Source organism: Salmo salar, chromosome 09 (genome assembly GCF_965601325.2).
Source record: "Salmo salar chromosome 09, fSalSal1, whole genome shotgun sequence".
Lineage (NCBI taxonomy): Eukaryota > Metazoa > Chordata > Actinopteri > Salmoniformes > Salmonidae > Salmo > Salmo salar.
In genome coordinates this window covers 11,765,001-11,782,421 of record NC_138299.1, presented here as the reverse complement: position 1 = coordinate 11,782,421, position 17,421 = coordinate 11,765,001, and the positions used below count along the sequence as shown (strand labels likewise).

The 17,421-nt window shown below is 41.3% G+C and overlaps 1 protein-coding gene across 2 annotated transcripts in view; it reads right to left on the bottom strand.

Annotated features, from left to right (window-relative positions):
* rnf144aa (ring finger protein 144aa) overlaps window positions 1-17,421 on the bottom strand; it is a 66,581-nt gene that overhangs the window by 33,757 nt on the left and 15,403 nt on the right. Inside the window, exon 1 of one of the 2 annotated variants that reach the window (XM_014210192.3) lies at window positions 11,115-12,020. The exons of the other annotated variant lie outside the window; for it this stretch is intronic. The gene's annotated coding sequence lies outside the window, so the exon portion shown is untranslated. Of the gene's footprint in view, window positions 1-11,114; window positions 12,021-17,421 lie in introns of those variants that run through there. 2 annotated transcript variants of the gene reach the window in all.

The window sequence follows — 17,421 nt, the reverse complement described above, 5'->3', positions numbered from 1 at the left end:
GTCCTTAATAGTTTGCAAGCCCTGCCACATTCGACGAACATCAGAGCCGGTTCCGTAGGATTCAATCTTAGTCCTGTATTGACGCTTTGTCTGTTTGATGGTTCATCGGAGGGCATAGCGGGATTTCTTAAGCATCCGGGTTAGTCTCCCAGCTCTACCCTTTAGCTCAGTGACGATTTTGCCTGTAATCCATGGCTTCTGGTTGGGGTATGCATGTACGGTCACTGTGGGGACAACGTCATCGATGCACTTATTGATGAAGCTGGTGACTGATGTGGTGTACTCCTCAATGCCATCGGATGAATCCCGGAACATATTCCAGTCTGTGCTAGCAAAACAGTCCTTAGCTTAGAATCTGCCCAGTTCCATATTGAACGAGTCACTGGTACTTCCTTCTTTAGTTTTTGCCTGTAAGTAGTAATCAGGAGGATAGAATTATAGTCAGATTTGCCAAATGGAGGGCGAGCTTTGTACATGTCTCAGTTTTTTCCTTTGGTTGCACGTGACATGCTGGTAGAAATGCAGTAAAACGGATGTAAGTTTTCCTGTATTAAAGTCCCCAGCCACTAGGAGTGCCCCCTCTGGATGAGTATTTTCTTGTTTGTCATGGCCTACAGCTCATTGAGTGCAGTCTTAGTGCCAACATCGGTTTATTGTGGTTAATAGACAGCTACAAAAAATTAAAGATGTGATACAATTACTGCTGAAAGTGCTTGTTTCCTACTGAAGTGAAAATAAACAACAAGGTTGGTGTGCATTCAGCCAGAGGGGAAATTAATGGCAGTTGAGATGGTTGGAACCATGCTTATGATGTAACCTTCAGGGAAATGGTTTCTGGGTTTATCATGCAGTGAAATTATCACGTTTTTTTTTGCTCTCGCAAATGGCCGTATCAATGAAGTGCAGATAGGAACATAGAGGCTGACCACTGAGCCAATCAATCTGCCAAATTACATCCTGGTCATCCAAAAGCTGCCGCTAATCTCATTGAACGTTTAGCCTCTGTAAGCTCCCACTTACTGGAAGTTCCTCAACACCAAGCATATATTAGGTTGTGATGATAGTGCGAGTCCAAAAATCGTTCGAGTCCAAACCACAAAACTAAAATGACAAACAGGCTAGGTTCATTCTTAAAAGTCTAAGCTGACATATGGAATTGTTTTAAGATGGTCATACTATGGATCATTTAGTTATTTTATGTAGAATTTTAGGACCCCTTTAGGTATCAAAAATGTTTCATCAGTCGCTATCGACAAAGGTCAGTGGGAAAAAGTTGTGATGGACTACTTTCAGGAGGACGACCGTCCCATGCTGACTATCTGACTCTGAAAATGAATCAGACTAGGAGGAAATCCCTGATTTTGGTAAAAACATTTTAATTGAAGAAGACATTGTAGAGTCTTCTGATGACAGTGATGGGGAAGAAACAGCAATCAACAGCGTTGTCACAGAAGAAATTGACCGAGTTTTGAAATCAGTGGAATGTCTGGTAGAAGCATAGTATGATAAGGAGATGAATACAATTCTGCCGTTTGACTGCAAATGCAGAGGGATTCGAAAAGAGAACACAGAAGGTTATAAAACACCTGTTCCGGATTACATCTTCAAACTACGGGCAACCATGGCATCCGTGACAGAGAGGAAGAAATATTTTACAATTCTTATGGCATTGCACACGATCAGTGTGAACCAGAGTGACTTGACACAATGGGCCAAGCAAGCTGTACAAACAAAATGGAAACGACACAGGACGTCTTATTTAACAAAAGGGGTTGCATTCGTCCATGTATACGGGTAAGAGTCGAGCTACAGTTTCAGATATTATACAATTCAAATTGTCAGAAAGATGTTTTCATTTCAAGTTAAATCTTAGCTAGCTGACGTTTGGTGGCTGGCTTGCTAGCTAACATTAGCATTAAGTGTATGATCTGTGTAGTAATATTTTCTCAGAAAGCCATTTGCATTGCTAGTTATAGCCTAATGTTAGCTAGCTAACATTGAACCTATTTGGTTAACTTTAGCTAGCTATGACAAATCGTTTTGTTTTGTTTGTACTCCATGGATTGGGATTATGGCTCACTGTTTAGCTAGCTAGCTAGATGTCTAAACAAAAAGACCAAGTTAAAGCATACTGTTAGCTAGCTAGCTAGTTGACGTTAGATGGCTGGCTCGCAAGCTAACATTACGTGTATGATCTGTGTAGTAATATTATATCAGCAATGCATTTGCATTGCTAATTATAGCCTAACGTTAGCTGGGGGGACGTTCACAGATCTGCAGTGCCTCTATGCACATTCACATGACTCTCTCCGAACACACACGCCATACGTTGCTGCTACCATTCATTTTTTTTATCCTGCTGTGGGTATAGACAAAAGAGCTCTCCAGTGGGTATACCATAACATTCAATGGTCATTTTCTCAAAGTGGTGTTACAAGTTTATCATCAACTTTCAAAGCAGAATTACTTTCCCATTGTTCCTCAAATGCAGTGCATAATTTTATCCAATGTAAAAACACACAATTTATCCAAATGTAAAAAAACAATTAAAATGTTTCTACATAAGACCAAAACAAGGCGGTGGGTCACACACAAATATTGAATTTGGCCTTCTACTACCATAGCGCATTTGTACATGCCAAAAAAGACAGTCAAAAAACAAACCAGAAGAAACAAGGTTTTAAAGTGTTTGTCCTTTATCTAGGAGATATAAGAAAAATGTCAGGAAATATTTAACCCATTTTTTAGGGTAAGTACAAAACAACTTTCATACTTCAGACTGGTCCCGTGACACTTGTGGGGGTCGTAGAGCAAAACGTATGTGAGAATCTCCACTTTCCATAGAGTGGTCATAATAGATATGTAGGTCAAACCGTTCAGACGCTACAGACGTTTCGTGAGAATTCCTATTTTTCGGGATGTCTCATGGTCTGACAAACACCGCTCCGGTAGCCATATTACAACCTGTGTGTGATAATTGCGTTGTTTGCTCTATAACCTTGCCACTGGGATATATAGGTCTAAAGGCAGAGACAATAAGACAGAGTGGCAGAATAAATTCAATCACACCTTTGTTTCATAACAAAACCGGAGAGCAACCACTGTCTGGTGAAGTCCACAAAGCATTTTGCATGTAACAACCAGTTACATGACCTACAGCATGGTCAAGCAAGTTAATGCTTCCGATATTTTCGGACCACTAAACAACCATTGATTTAGAACCACAGAGAGTTTAGAACCATGTATGCTCTCGATGTAATGTGATTGGATTTGGCGTCACTCCAAACTGGCTTCCCTTGACACTCAGTTTAGCGCAACGCTGATGGGCTATTGCTTTATACTTTTTTTGTTATCAAGGGAGGCCAAATGTTTGCTGGCTTCCCTTGCATTCAATGCTACGGGTGGCAACAATGTCACTTTTTTAGACCAGACAGCATCAGATATTTATTTATTTATTTTACCTTTATTTAACCAGGTAGGCAAGTTGAGAACAAGTTCTCATTTACAATTGCGACCTGGCCAAGATAAAGCAAAGCAGTTCGACAACATACAAAAACACAGAGTTACACATGGAGTAAAACAACATACAATCAATGATGCAGTAGAAAAAAAATACAAAAAAAATAAGACTATATACAATGTGAGCAAATGATGTGAGATAAGGGAGGTAAAGGCAAAAAAATGCCATGGTGGCAAAGTAAATAAAGTATAGCAAGAAAAACACTGGAATGGTAGATTTGTAGTTTGAAGAAAGTTCAAAGTTAAAATATAAATAATATAGATGGCCTACACATACAAAGATAGAGGGGTGCTGTTGTTTCGCTTGCTTGGATGCTGTCTCCGGTGAGATACATAACTTTCAATTCGCAAAAGGCTGAATGTAACATAGAAAGACGAAATATACATTCTTTTACATGATTATTATTAACTTATTTGGTACATTTTCAGGGAAGCTTGGCTTCCCTCTGCAGCCATGAATATACGCCACAGCACAACTCTAGCTCTGCCACCTCGTGGAAGTGCGACATCGGCGGATGCGCTGGATTGAGACACATCCAATGCAAAAAAACTGATATCTCTAGCTTAAACTGAGATATTGATGGGAATTTATTACGTTACTAAGATTGACCTACCGGGGCGTCAATCGACTCTAGGGGATTAACCGGCTAGGCTAATTGAGGCTAAAAGGCTAGGCCAACAATCACAATATGATTTTGTTCACCAGGTGATTAGAGTCAGATCGAGGCCTCTAATAGACGTGCTTAATTGGCCTGCCATCATCTCGTGTTCCTTCCTCTCGCTGCGCTCTTGTTCTAGAACAGGGATGGGCAACTGGCCCCCCTTTTGTAGGTCCCCGGATCAATTCCAACCCCCCCCCAAAAAATAACTCAGTCGGGTACTTAAATTAAGTGTTAGAATAGACAATATACAAGACGCAATTTCGAAATTTGGTTGTGCATCATAGATATTTCTCTTGTTATGTCAGTCAATCAACTAGCCGACGTCAGCTAAGCATTTTTAGATTGGTAAGTTAGCTGGCTAAACTCTCTAAAATTGTAGTAATCATGGTCGAATTTAAAACTGGGGGGGCCAGATTGATTTTGTTAGTCAGTCACTCTGACCAATACACTACATGGCCGGAAGTACGTGGACACCTGCTCGTTGAATATCTCACTCCAAAATCATGAGCATTAATATGTTGATGGGTCCCCCCTTTTCTGCTATAACAGCCTCCACTCTTCTGGAAAGACTTTCCACTAGATGTTGGGAAATTGTTGCGGGCACTGATGTTGGGCAATTAGGCCAGGTCGCAGTCGGCGTTCCAATTCATCCAAAGGTGTTCGATGGGGTTGAGGTCAAGGCTCTGTGCAGGCCAGTCAAGTTCTTTCATACACCGATCTTGACAAATCATTTTATGTATGGACCTCGCTTTGTGCATTGTCATGTTGAAACAGGAAAGGTTATTCTCCAAACTGTTGCCACAAAGTTGGAGCACAGAATAGATGATTACTGTAACATTAAGACTTCCCTTCACCGGAACTAAGGGGCCATAGCCCGAACCATGAGAAAAACAGTCCCGGATCCTTATTCCTCCCCCACCAAACATTATAATTGGAACTACGCAGTCGGGCAGGTATCGTTCTCCTGGCAAACCCAGATTTGACCATCGGACTGCCAGCTGGTGGAATGTGATTCATCACTCCAGAAAACGCAATTCCACTGCTCGAGTCCAACAGCGGCGAGCTTTACACCACTCCAGCCGACGCTTGGCATTGCTCATGCTGAGCTTGTGTGGCCTACGACTTTGCTGCTCTTAGACGTTTCCACTTCACAGTAACAGCATTTTCAATTGACCGTGGCAGCTCTACCAGGGCAGACATTTGACGCAAGGTATGGCCCCCACTTATGGCCCCAAAAGTGCTAGGGCCGGCTCTGACTGCATGTGTGCTTATGGATGTGGGCATGCAGACCCACGAGCCACTGCAGCCCCTAATGATGAGTTCAGATTGTGGCCCCCACCCCCATCAAAGTTGCCCATCCCTGCTCTAGACAGATAAGGAGAAACTTTGGTGCTCATGCGTGTCAAATTGTCCTCTAAAATCATCTTTGATTGACCTTATTTTAATCAACACTCCACATCGTTTAATGCTTCTGGTGTTTTTGCTAATTATATAAGTGATGACTATGCAGTTTGTGTAAGGGATGGTACAATTCCTAAACTACCTCCATGTACCATCATGAAGAGAAACTGGAAGCACTTCGATACTCATTTCCTTGAATAGAGTTGAATTCATCCCTGATGTTGAATTAGCATTTTCTTACTTCCATAAGACACGCAGGTTGAAATATCAAAACGAACTCTGAACCAACTATATTAATTTGGGGACAGGTCAAAATACATGGAACATTCATGGCCATTTAGCTAGCTTGCTGTTGCTAGCTAATTTGTCCTGGGATATAAAACATTGGGTTGTTATTTTAGCTGAACTGCACAATGTCGTTTCTTTCTGGATCTTTGTAGAATTTTGCCCCATTTTCTGTCACAAAAAATAAATAATGTGTTCTCTACTCCGACATTTAATCCACAGATAACGGGGAACGTAGTTAGTTTCTAGTACTGTAATCTCTCCTTCAGTAGTAGTAGTCGTCGTCATCGTCTTCTTCTGTGGACTTTATATGTCGGTTGGCAACCAACTTTAAGGTGCATTACCACTACCAACTGGACTGGAGTGTGGACCTCAGTTCATCTTTCAATCAGTTCATCTTTCAATGAGTTGATGGGAGAGGTGGAACTTGCAACACGCCAAGCATCAAAAATACAACTACGTTTTACTTTAGTGCCTGGCTATGCAGACGCTCGTTGACGCACGAAAGCAGTTTAGATGAAATGATTGAATAAAATGTGTCAATGTATTGAGCAACGCAAGCGGTGTGATCAGCATGTCATTCTCAGATGAACTAGCTGAAATCATAAGGAAACGGAATGCTACGTGGGCTAAAGCAAGAAGGTCTGATTCAGCTGGTGATTGGATGGAATCATGGTGTGGCTATGAGCCGAAAGCAGACCACTACCTCAAATCAAATTGTATTTATCACATGCGCCGAATACAACTGGTGTAGACTTTACAGTGAAATGCTTGCACACAAACCTTTCCCAACAATGCAGAGTTAAAAATAATACAAAATAGTAACTAACACAAGAGGAATACAATAAAATACACAAGAACGGAGCTATATACACAGGGAGTACCAGTACCAGACCTCAAATCGTGTGCTGATCATCTGAATGATCCTTCAAAATGTTGGCAAGTAATGACAAAATGTAGAGCGCAAAACATACGCACAGCTCCCTAAACAACTGTGGGTTGACTTCAGGTGGCAACTGAGAAACCTCTATTCTGAACATCTTTAACCTCACCATAGAATCGAATGAAATCCCCATGTGGTAGAAATCAGCATTTGTCCTACTGTACCCCTTTTGAAAAGGAGGTGATCCCACTCTACTGAATAACTAAAATCGGCCAATGTAAGTGGTCTATTCTGGCAAAGGCATTGGAGTCCCTAGTCAATAAGCAGCTGAAGGCCTACCTCCAGGAAAACAATATTTTGAGTGGTATACAATTAGGTTTCAGGTCAGCACTGTCACAGCATTCTTTAAAAGGTCTTGAATGATGTTGACTGTGCCCTGGACAGGAAGCTGCATCGTGTATCTGTATTCATGGACACGTCAAAGGCGTTTGACACTGTGGACAATACGGTCTTGGTGCAGAGATTGAAGTGTGTTGGGAATACTGTAGAGGTCGACCGATTAATTGGAATGGCCGATTAATTAGGGCCGATTTCAAGTTTTCATAACAATCGGTAATCGGTATTTTTGGCCACCGATTTGCCGATTCCTTTATTTTATTTTTTGAAATATTTTTTAACTAGGAAAGTCAGTTAAGAACACATTCTTATTTTCAATGACGGCTAGGAACGGTGGGTTAACTGCCTTGTTCAGGGGCAGAACGACAGATTTTTACCTTGTCAGCTTGGGGATTCAATCTTGCAACCTTACGGTTAACTAGTCCAACGCTCTAACCACCTGCTTTACATTGCACTCCACGAGGAGCCTGCCTGTTACGCGAATGCAGTAAGAAGCCAAGGTAAGTTGCTAACTAGCATTAAACTTATCTTATAAAAAACAATCAATCCATCATAATCACTAGTTAACTACACATGGTTGATGATATTACTAGTTTATCTAGCCTGTCCTGCGTTGCATATAATCGATGCGGTGCTCATTCGCGAAAAAGGTTGCTCCAACTTGTACCTAACCATAAACATCAATGTCTTTCTTAAAATCAATACACAAGTATATATTTTTAAACCTGCATATTTAGTTAATATTGCCTGCTAACATGAATTTCTTTTAACTAGGGAAAATGTGTGACCTCTCTTGCAAACAGAGTCAGGGTATATGCAGCAGTTTGGGCCGCCTGGCTCGTTGCGAACTGTGAAGACTATTTCTTCCTAACAAAGACAGCCAACTTCGCCAAACGGGGGATGATTTAACAAAAGCGCATTTGCAAAAAAAGCACAATTGTTGCACGACTGTACCTAACCATAAACATCAATGCCTTTCTTAAAATCAATACACAGAAGTATATATTTTTAAACCTGCATATTTAGCTAAAAGAAATCCAGGTTAGCAGGCAATATTAACCAGGTGAAATTGTGTCACTTTTCTTCCGTTCATTGCACGCAGAGTCAGGGTATATGCAACAGTTTGGGCCGCCTGGCTCGTTGCGAACTAATTTGCCAGAATTTTACGTAATTATGACATAACATTGAAGGTTGTGCAATGTAACAGGAATATTTAGACTTACGGATGCCACCCGTTAGATAAAATACGGAACGGTTCCGTATTTCACTGAAAGAATAAACGTGATAGTTTCCGGATTCAACCATATTAATGACCTAAGGCTCGTGTTTGTGTGTTATGTTATAATTAAGTCTATGATTTGATAGAGCAGTCTGACTGAGCGATGGTAGGCAGCAGCAGGCTCGTAAGCATTCATTCAAAACAGCACTTTACTGCGTTTTGCCAGCAGCTCTTCGCAATGCATTGCGATGTTTATGACTTCAAGCCTGTCAACTCCCAAGATGAGGCTGGTGTAACCGATGTGAAATGGCTAGCTAGTTAGCGAGTGCACGCTAATAGCGTTTCAAACGTCACTCGCTCTGAGAGTTGGAGTAGTTGTTTCCCTTGCTCTGCATGGGTAACGCTGCTTCGAGGGTGGCTGTTGTCGATGTGTTCCTGGTTTGAGCCCAGGTAGGAGCGAGGAGAGGGATAGAAGCTATACTGTTACACTGGTAATACTAAAGTGCCTATAAGAACATCCAATAGTCAAAAGGTATATGAAATACAAATCGTTATAATTCCTATAATAACTACAACCTAAAACATCTTACCTGGGAATATTGAAGACTCATGTTCAAAGGAACCACCAGCTTTCATATGTTCTCATGTTCTGAGCAAGGAACTTAAACGTTAGCTTTCTTACATGGCACATAATGCACTTTTACTTTCTTCTCCAACACTTTGTTTTTGCATTATTTAAACCAAATTGAACATGTTTCATTATTTATTTGAGGCTAAATTGATTTTATTGATGTATTATATTAAGTTAAATAAGTGTTCATTCAGTATTGTTGTAATTGTCATTATTACAAATAAATAATACATTTAAAAAAATGTAAAAAAATAATAATTTTAAAAAATATCTTTAAAAAAATTGGCCGATTAATCGGTATCGATTTTTTCGTGGTCCTACAATAATCGGTATCGGCGTTGAAAAATCATAAATCGGTCGACCTCTAGAATACTGGTCATGCTCTTGGGTGGTTTGTGTGAATTACCTGTCAAATTGAACGTAGTGTGTTAAGGCAGGTGGTGCCTCGAGGATACATTTTAGGCCCCGTGTTGATTATTATCTATATCAACAACATTGGGAGACCGAGTGAGACAGCTGATGTACATTTTTATGTGGATGACACTGTTCTCCATTCAAGTGGCAGCAGTTTGACGTTGGCTTATGAAAAAGCTCAGACAGCTTTTTAATGTCATTCAACAGAATCTGTATGATTTGAAGCTTGTTCAGAATTCCTCTAAAACAAAAAGCATGGTCTTTTCCAATACTAAACACTCTGAAAACCATGTATTTACTACCTTGGAAAACGTACAAATATCTTGGCAGTTTGGGTGGATGACAAGTTGAGCTTCACCACCCATGTAGAGAACCTTATCAAGAAACTCAAGCCTGCGTAATGGGTTTTATTACCAGCACAAAGCTCGTTTTTTCTTTGCCGTCAGAAAATAGCTCATTCATTGTACTTCTGTGTTGGACTATAGTGATACTATATACAGTACGTGCAAGCGACAAGCTCTACACTGAAGGTTCTTGTCTCTATATCACACAGCCCTTTGTTTTGTCACCAATCAGATGTGTAACCGACCATTTTGATCTCTACAGTGCTGTCAGGTAGATCCCTAGCAACACGTAGGCTCAAACACTGGTACATTGTTATTTATAAAGCCATTTTAGGAAAACTGGCATTTTATCCATCTTCTCTTCTAGCTCAAAATGAAAACATATACAAGCTCAGATCTCAATGTTGTTTTATGCTACGAGTCCCGAAAATTAAAACCGAGCATGGAAAAAGGTCCTTTCATTACTTAGCCCCCTGCTTTTGTCTCTTGTCGTCATTGTAAATACGAATTTGTTCTTAAAATTGACTTTCCTGGTTAAATAACATTTTAAAAATTACTCTTTAGCATCTAGTTTGTGTCTAGTCCTGGCCATCGGCCAATATCCTCAGTCTCCCAGGTCACCTGGTTTTCAGCAGCGCTGCCTGCTTTCTGGGACACCTTGCTGTGTAGCTCCCACTGGGCATACATTGTACAACACGAGCACAGACATACCTCTGTTTGCGGTCAAGCCCTTCAAGCAAAGGGAGGGGGGTCTATCTAGTTATCTAGTGTTATGAAGTCAGACAGTGTATTCTATATCTATGTACAAATGAATTAAACCAACAGATGATTTGAAGCCTGCATGTACTTCAACGTAAGGCTGTGAACATTTCCTGTGAGTTTTCCTGTTGTTTATAAACCTGAAATTGCCATAAATGACATTGTATTGTATAGAGGTATTGGAATAGGGAAAGGATACAACAAGTCACTGCAATCTCTTGGAATCATAAAAGAGAACAAGATGACAACAGCGTTGACATATTGAAGTGGAACGACGGCGTCTCTGAGAGGCAGTCAGAGTACGAAGTCCTTGATGTTGCAAGCCAGACAAAGGACAAGTCAATGCTATTTCATTGTCTTTGCCAAGGGATGTATTATATGCAGAGATCAGGGATTTAAAGCATAATCCCAACGGAACATGAGAAACATTTATCTTCATTTCAAGCCTGGTTGTACTACAAAAGAAAATATGGAATCTTCGCTCAACTACATCAACCGCAACACATTTAGACAGGAACCAACCCACAAGTTGCAACACAAAGAAAAGAAAGAACACAGTATATTTCCAGATGGTGATCTGGTGCATCCCACTTGCGCTTACCGTGCTCAATGCTACATTAACTCGTTCATCAGTACAAGCAGATAAAGATGAAATCAAATCCGGAGAGCATTCAATCAAATGCACAACGTAGAGGCCTTATTCCCATCCAGCCTGCATATTTGGCTGTGTGTGTGTGTGTGTGTGTGCGTGTGTGTGTGTCAGGCTGGTCTGAGGGCCTCCGATACGGTGGACTCGGTGTGGAGTCAACCTGCTCCTAATTGGTCTGTCTCTGTAAAAAAGGTCACCCCCCCCTGGCCCAAGAACACGGGCGACTCATTAACTTCTGGTTGCCATGGAAGTCATGCTTTCACCGTTTCAGAAGGAGTGGAAGACCGTGGGTAGGAGCAGGTGCACGTTGCAATGTGCGACAGTAACACCGCTGTGACAGTTTTGGTTCTAAACGCAGCTGGGCTTAAGATAGACGCTCTCATTATTCCTGAAGCGGTCATTGACATGCGAATTGAGGAATATAGGTACTGTGGTGGTAAGTCAATCCCTCGACCCATCTCACCCTCCCCCAAACATAGGCTCAAGGCACACAAAAAATGGCACACATTATTCAACACAGAACATTATGAAAACAATAAGAGAATTCAAAGAATGGAACACTGTTTCTGCTATAGCAACATATGAATTCAGTATAATGCATTTGAATGTGCTGGGCCCGGTCGTTATCGTAACAAAATGCCGTGAGTGAAATGTTTCAAGCCGCATATTTCATGTCTCTCACGTCGGTCACATTGTTTGAATGTAGGACACAAGTTGCCATTCCTCCGTCATCAACGCTTCTGTAATATAGTGCCTGTGATCTCGGGAGGCCACACATTCACTTCGCCGCTTTCCACCGCTCTCCAGCACCAGCCAACTGACCCAAATGTATTACCCAGAGGGATCCAGGGGTCCTTTATTTTGGGTTCGCTCTTTTTTCCCTTAATGAGGGTCTCGGAGTTGACATGACATGCATGCCGAGTGCAGTGTAGTACGGGGCGGGTCCAGACATTGAACAATTGGCCTTCTGTCCTTGATGCTGTGGGGGGGACTGAACTGGACGCTTAGTTGAGTGTGACAGTAGAGGTCTATTTATTCCATAGCTGGAGGAGCTAGTTACACATCAGACAGACCACCGTCCAAATGTAGAGTTGTAGATTTGATGGAAGGGTATATACAGTGTTGTGCTGTTTGGGATTGAGGTATTCATTCAGACAGGCCAATGGACAGAGAGTGGCCATGCCCGGGTAACTAGGACACAACCAGTCTCATGCCTATTGGGCACGTCACCATCCCAGTGCAGGCCTTGTGCTGCTTTCTCTATTCTGAGGAGAGGAGGGAGGGATGGCAGGAGGAAAGGGGTGGCGGTAATGAATGCTGCCGTAGGCCCTAGTGCACTTTCTACACCGTGATAAGTCTTCTAATGTGCCATTAGCCAAACGACCCAGGGTTTAGGCAGAGCTTAATGAATCAGCGTAAATATTCATGAGATTTTGTGCCGCTTTAAGTGGGGCTCCATTTATTCCTTTCCGATCCCCAAAAATGCAGAGGCAGGGACAAAACCCATCTTTCATCTGCTGTGTCTGATTGAAATCCCTCTTGGTTTTGGTGGGCAGTGTGCAATTGTGGCTCAAAACGCATCCCCCCCCCCCCCATACCCTGTGGCTTACTAAGTGCACACACACACACACACAAACTAGAAGGCACTGTTACCGTCAGTGCTAGTCCTGAACTCATCCATACTACTATGTCAACAACAGTCAGCTTGACAACCGTGTTGTTGCCACAGAGGCATTTTGAATGCTATACACATACTCCGTGCTGGAGAATTCTAAATGGCTTCACACAGCCCAAAAGAGAATGACAACCACAGACTCAACAAAAGCCTGGGTTGTTTTGATTTTGAGTAGGACGAGGTCACCCTAAGACGAGATGACTCATTTCAAAGCAACGTTTGAAGAGCCACAACGACGGAATTAAAGGAGAACAACTGGCTTGAAAGAGAAAAAAAAGTGAATTGGCTTACTACAGTATCTTCATTGTGTCGACCCAAACACAGTAACACACTGACATTGGTCCACACTGAAGTAGCAATGGTCATGAAAATGGATTAACAAAAAAAAAAAAAGTACAAAATAGAGTTGTAACAGCTGAATAATAGAGTAATATACTCAACTCACTTAGATGTTTTTTTTTTTTAATCCATCAAATAGACTGCATACTATAGCACACAAACAATGAGACAACGGAATCCAGACATTTTGGAAGAACTTCTGGTATTCAATGGAATGTCAAATTTGTTCTTCTTTGAAAACAGAAATGCCAAGGTTTTTAATCCACATATGCCCTTGTTATATTTTTTGTTATTACGTTGCAGAACAAATGACATCTAATTAGCATTTAAATACGGGCATAATTTAATACATTTACATTATTCTATCCAACCAGCTCTTTCTAAGGTACCGCCTAGTGAAAACGGAGGGAAAACGGCAATAGTTACATATCGGGATATTATTTGACAATACATCGTATTGACAATATCGCAATAGTATTTTTGCGCTAGTTGGCTGTACCTGCACCAAAACTACAGCATTTTCCCTTCATAGCTTGTTCTCCATCTTCTCTTCAATAGGGAGCCAAATTGTTTACAGCACTTTTATATCCATGGCTTTTACTCAAAGATTGTGCGTTCCTGGTGTAACTCAGGCAGTTGTTGTTGCCATCCTGCACCTGTCCCGCAGGTGTGATGTGGATGTTACGATACTGTGCAGGTGTTGTTACATGTGATCTGCCACTGGGAGGACGATCAGCTGTCCGTCCTGTCTCCCAGTACGGACAATGCAATTTATTGCCCTGGCCCCATCTGCAGTCCTCATGCCTCCTTGCAGCATGCCTATGGCACGTTCACCCAGATGAGCAGGGACCCTGGGCATCTTTCTTTTGGTGTTTCTCAGAGTCAGTAGAAATGCCTCTTTACTGTCCTAAGTTTTCATAACTGTGACCTTAATTGCCTACCGTCTGCAAGCTGTTAGTGTCTTAACGACAATTCCACAGGTGCATGTTCATTAAGTGTATATGGTTCATTGAACAAGCATGGGAAACAAGCATGTTTAAACCCTTTACAATGAAGATGTGAAGTTATTTGGATTTTAACAAATGATCTTTGAAACACAGGGTCCTGAAAAAGGGAAGTTTCTTTTTTTGCTGAGTTTACACACATACATACAGTTGAAGTCAGAAGTTTACATACACTTATGTTGGAGTCATTAAAACTCATTTTTCAACCACTCCACAAATTTCTTGTTCACAAACTATAGTTTTGGCAAGTCGGTTAGGACATCTACTTTGTGCATGACAAGTAATTTTTCGAACAATTGTTTACAGACAGATTATTTCACTGTATCACAATTCCAGTGGGTCAGAAGTTTACATACGCTAAGTTGACTGTGCCTTTAAACAGCTTGGAAAATTCCAGAAAATGTCATGGCTTTAGAAGCTTCTGATAGACCAATTGACATCATTTGAGTCAATTGGAGGTGTACCTGTGTATGCATTTCAAGGCCTACCTTCAAACTCATTGCCTCTTTGCTTGACATCATGGGAAAATCTAAAGAAACCAGCCAAGACATCAGAAAAACTAATTGTAGAACACAATCTAGTTCATCCTTGGGAGCAATTTCCAAACGCCTGAAGGTACCAGGTTCATCTGTACAAACAATAGTACGCAAGTATAAACACCATGGGACCACGCAGCCGTCATACCGCTCAGGAAGGAGACGCGTTCTGTCTCCTCGAGATTAACGTACCTTGGTGCAAAAAAGTGCAAATCAATTCCAGAACAGCAGCAAAATACCTTGTGAAGATGCTGGATGAAACAGGTACAAAACTATCTATATCCACAGTCAAACGAGTCCTATATCGACATAACCTGAAAGGCCGCTCAGCAAGGAAGAAGCCACTGCTCCAACACCGCCATAAAAAAAAGACACATGGGGACAAAGATTGTACTTTTTGGAGAAATGTCCTCTGGTCTGATGAAACAAAAATAGAACTGTTTGGCCATAATGACCATCATTAAGTTTGGAGGAAAATGGGGGAGGCTTGCAAGCCGATGAACACCATCCCAACCGTGAAGCACGGGGGTGGCAGCATCATGTTGTGGGGGTACTTTGATGCAGGAGGGACTGGTGCTCTTCACAAAATAGATGGCATCATGAGGAAAGACAATTATGTGGATATATTGAAGCAACAACTCAAGACATCAGTCAGGAAGTTAAATCTTTGTCCATTTGGAAGACCCATTTGTGACCATGTCCCAAAGCATACTTCCAAAGTTATGGTAAAATGGCTTAAGGACAACAAAGTTAAGGTATTGGAGTGGCCATCACAAAGCCCTGACCTCAATCCCATAAAAAATTTGTGGGCAGAACTGAAAAAGCGTGTGCAAGCAAGGAGGCCTACAAACCTGACTCAGTTACACCAGCTCTGTCAGGAGGAATGGGCCAACATTCACCCAACTTATTGTGGGAAGCTTGTGGAAGGCTACCCGACGCGTTTGACCCAAGTTAAACAATTTAAAGGCAATGCTACTAAATACTAATTGAGTGTATGTAAACTTCTGACCCACTGGGAATGTGATGAAAGAAATAAAAGCTGAAATAAATAAATCATTCTCTCTACTATTATTCTGACATTTCACATTCTTAAAATAAAAAGTAGTGATTCTAACTGACCTAAGAGGGGGAATTTTTACTAGGATTAAATGTCAGGAAAGGTGAAAAACTGAGTTTAAATGTATTTGGCTAAGGTGTATGTAAACTTCCGTCTTCAACTGCACATACAAGCATACTGTTGACATGTAGGCTATGGTGTAGTGAAATGTTTTGCCTTGTGTGGTAGGTTTTGTGGGTTTTAACACTTAAAATGTACAGTAGGTGACGTAAGCAGCCATAAAGTAATGCAACAGGTATAAATATACTGTATGTGTCGTGATAGTGTTATGACCATATTATAACTTATGTCAGCCGTTATGACATACTATGACATGGTCATGACCATGTTATAATACGTTATGGCGCTGGGTGTCAAGTAAAGTGTTACCGTTTAATCCCCATCGATATATCAATTTTGATAAACACGTGGGTCAAAACTTTGTCCCATGTCTACAATTTCCGACGAAACTCAAATCCTTCTGAGAATGTTCCCCCAATAGTGAAGTCCAGGAGAAAAGGTGGTTTGCACAGGTAAATCATATGAACATTGTCAGTTTCTATTTTGAAAGCAAATTCGGTGACATGACAATTAGTAGACAAATAGATGATCCACTTCTCAAACACAGCCAAATGACAACTGAACAGAGGTGTAATCGCAAGGGGGCTTGAGCCTTGAACACACAGAGAGAGAGAGAGAGAGAGAGAGAGAGAGAGAGAGAGAGAGAGAGAGAGAGACAGAGAAGAAAGCATTTGCCGTGTCGCCTTCCCACAGAGGACAAACTGACACAGTGAATAATGAGATCTTAGAAACAAACAAGAGAAGGCAACATTTTTGTCTTGGTAAACTGCAGCAGGATAAATGAAATCAGTCTTGCCACAATCTTAAAAAAAACGGAGCGCAGAGCAGCTAGAGGACACGTCCTCTCCCCCGAAAAAAAGCCTCTTGGCACATATTAACGTCTGAAGAGCTAAGAGGAGACGACGCGTGCGCTCCAACGTGCAGATCCTTATTGACAGACGCAGAGAGCAAAGGCCCAGGGTTGAATGTGTCTACAATCTGTCGTCTCTCACGCCTCTCTGTGCTCTACTTCTTACAACAGCGCAAGTCGCATCACAATATATTCAGTCACCATCAGACAGGGAAAGTGCTTTCAGTTACATACATACATACATACATACATTACATACATTACATACATACATACGAAGTCGGAAGTTTATATACACTTTAGCCAAATACATTTAAACTCAGTTTTTCACAATTCCTGACATTTAATCCTAGTAAAAATTCCCTGTCTTAGGTCAGTTAGGATCACCACTTTATTTTAAGAATGTGAAATGTCAGAATAGTAGAGAAAATGATTTATTCCAGCTTTTATTTCTTTCATCACATTACCAGTGGGTCAGAAGTTTACATACACTCAATTAGTATTTGGTAGCATTGCCTTTAAATTGTTTAACTTGGGTCAAACACGTCAGGTAGCCTTCCACATGCTTCCCACAATAAGTTGGGTGAATGTTGGCCCATTCCTCCTGACAGAGCTGGTGTAACTGAGTCAGGTTTGTAGGGCTTTTTTATGGCGGTTTTGGAACAGTGGCTTCTTCCT